This window comes from Pteropus vampyrus, unplaced genomic scaffold (assembly GCF_000151845.1).
Source record: "Pteropus vampyrus isolate Shadow unplaced genomic scaffold, Pvam_2.0 Scaffold739, whole genome shotgun sequence".
In the NCBI taxonomy this organism is placed as follows: Eukaryota; Metazoa; Chordata; class Mammalia; order Chiroptera; family Pteropodidae; genus Pteropus; species Pteropus vampyrus.
The window spans coordinates 507,824-510,674 of record NW_011889520.1 but is presented as its reverse complement, the minus strand read 5'-3'; the positions used below and the strand labels follow the sequence as shown (position 1 = coordinate 510,674).

Genomic DNA, 2,851 nt, shown 5'->3' with positions numbered 1-2,851 from the left:
AATACATAAAGCAGCTAGAGAATGGGCACATTGGCCCAACACATCCAGATGAGACACTAAAATCGTCTACAAAATATTCTACATTCAAGAATAATTTCTCAAGTAATTTCTTTAAAACTATATAAGGACAGTAATATAAACAACATAATTTCCACCTTCTAAGAAATGTTACTACAAGTATTTGAAAAAAAATTTTTTTTTGAAAAACAAGCCTTCAGAGTCTTTTATTCTTTGCAGAATTTCCTTTGCTTTCTTCTAGCTTCTTTAAAATTCTTCTCTTTCACATTTATGTTCTCTAATTGTTCTTCATTTTCATTGGAAGGATATTCTCCTAGTCTTAAAGATATTAGTAATTTGTTGTCATTGTAAAGCATAAAAGTGGCAGCTTCTTTATTTCTTCTTCCTGAACATCGGTTAAAGCTTGTGTCATCGTAGAAACTCAGTGATCTTAAAAAGATCTTACATTTTTGCAATGAGTTTGCCATCAGAACAAAGGTGTCGTGAAAACTACCACTAAATCTAAGCCAAAATGAGAAAGGAAAAGATTTATATCAGCATCGTCATCACTGGACACATAGATTCCGGTCAGTCTGCCACAACTGGTCATCTGATCTACAAATGTGGTGGGATTGACAAAAGAACCATCGAAAAATTTGAGAAAGAGGCTGCTAAGATGGGAAGGGCTTCTTCAAGAATGCCTGGGTCTTGAATCAACTGAACGCTGGAACGTCAGCATGATATCACCATTGATATCTCCCTGTGGAAATTCAAGACCAGCAAGTACTATGTTGATGGCCCATCAGTGATGCCCCAGGACACAGAGACTTTACCAAACATATGGATACAGGCACATCTTGGGCTAACTGTGCTGTCCTGACTGTTGCAACACTGCTGATGTTGGTGAATTTGAAGCTGGTATCTCCAAGAAAGAGAAGACCCATGAGCATGCCCTTCTGGTTCACACACTGGGTGTGAAACAACTGATCGTTGGTGTTAACAAGATGTATTTCACTGAGCCATCATATAGCTGGAAGAGATATGAGGAAATCATTAAAGAAGTCAGCACCTACATTAAGAAAATTGGCTACAACCCTGACACAGTAACACTTCCGTGAGTTTCTGAGTGGAATGGTGACAACATGCTGGAGCCAAGTGCTAACATGCCTTGGTTCAAAGGACGGAAAGTCACCTGTAAAGATTACAATGCCAGTGGAACCACACAGCTTGAAATTCTGGATTGCATTCTGCCACCAATTTGTCCAACTGACAAGCATTTGCATCTTCCACTCCAGGATGTCTAGAAAATTGGTGGTATTGGTACTGACACTGTGGGCCAAGTGGAGACTGGTGTTCTCAAACCTGGGATGGTGGTCACCTTTGTTCCAGTCAACAGAATGATGAAGGTAAAGTCTGTTGAAATGCACCATGAAGTTTTGAGTGAAGCTTTTCCTGGGGACAATGTGGGCTTCAACGTCAAGAATGTGTCTTGAAGATGTTCATCACAGCAGTGTGGCTGGTGACAGCAAAAATGACCCGCCAATGGAAGCAGCTGGCTTCACAGCTCAGGGGATTATCCTGAACCATCCAGGCCAAGTCGGTATTGGATACGCACCTGTACTGGATTTTCACACAGCTCACGCTGCTTGCAAATTTGCTGAGCTGAAGGAGAAGATTGATTATCGTCTGGGAAAAAGCTGGAAGATGGCCCAGTTTTTGAAATCTGGTGATGCTGCCATCGTTGATATGGTTCTTGGCAAGCCTATGTGTGTTGAGAGCTTCTCTGACTATCCTCCTTTGGGCCGTTTTGCTGTTCGTGACATGAGAACAACATTTGCTGTGGGTGTCATCAAAACGGTGGACAAGAAGACAACTGGAGCTGGCAAGGTCACCAAGTCTGCCCAGAAAGCTCAGAAGCCTAAATGAATATTATCCTCAATACCTGTCATCTCAGTCTTAATCAGTGGTGGAAGAAAGTCTCAGAACTGTGTGTCTCCATTGGCCATTTAAGTTTAATAGTAGAAGACTGGTTAATGATTACAACGCATCATAAAACCTTCAAAAGGAAAAGAGAATGTTTTATGGATCGTTTGGATTTTTTTGTATGTGTGGCAGTTTTTTAGGTTATTATTTTTTTACATCAGTACTTTTTAATGGAAAAAACGACTAAAAATCTGTCACAGAATTATGAGACCCTAATAAAATAAAGTTTAACAAGAAAAATACAGTCTTACTGATTTTTCTCATAAACCTCTGTGCAATATCCAAAATGGCTATTCATTTTTAATCATAGAATTTCTAGGGACCAAATTTCTGTTTGTATGTGTGTGGAGCAGGGGCATGCGCACACACACAATGGAGGGGGTTGGCTGTGTTTTTTATTATTATTATGGTGACGTGGTTAACGAAATCCAGTAAGTTTCAGTTATATTATACTGCATGTTCACTGCCGTAGTTAGATTTTTTTCTGGCACCATATATTTGATCCCTTTTACCCCATTTACCTCCCCTCTCCTCACCCCAATCCTCTGGTAACCACTAGTCTATTCTCCATGTCCATGAGTCTGTTTATTTGTCCTGTTTGTTTGTTGCTTTTAGGTTTACATCCTATATATAAGTAATATCATGTGGTTTTCAACTTTTTTTGGTCTGGCTTATTTCGCTTAGCATGATTATCTCGAGGTCCAACCATGTTGTCTCAAATGGCAGTATTTCATCTCTTCTTATGGATGAGTAGTATTCTGTCATATATGTGTACCACAATTTCTTTATCCAATTGTCTGTTGTAGGATACTTTGGTTGTTTCCATGTCCTGGCCACTTTGAATAATGCTGCTATGAACATCAGTGTGCAA

The 2,851-nt window shown here is 39.6% G+C and overlaps 1 pseudogene; it reads left to right on the top strand.

Annotated features, from left to right (window-relative positions):
• Window positions 1-514: 514 nt before the first annotated feature.
• On the top strand, window positions 515-1,935 carry LOC105309441 (annotated as a pseudogene).
• Window positions 1,936-2,851: the final 916 nt, after the last annotated feature.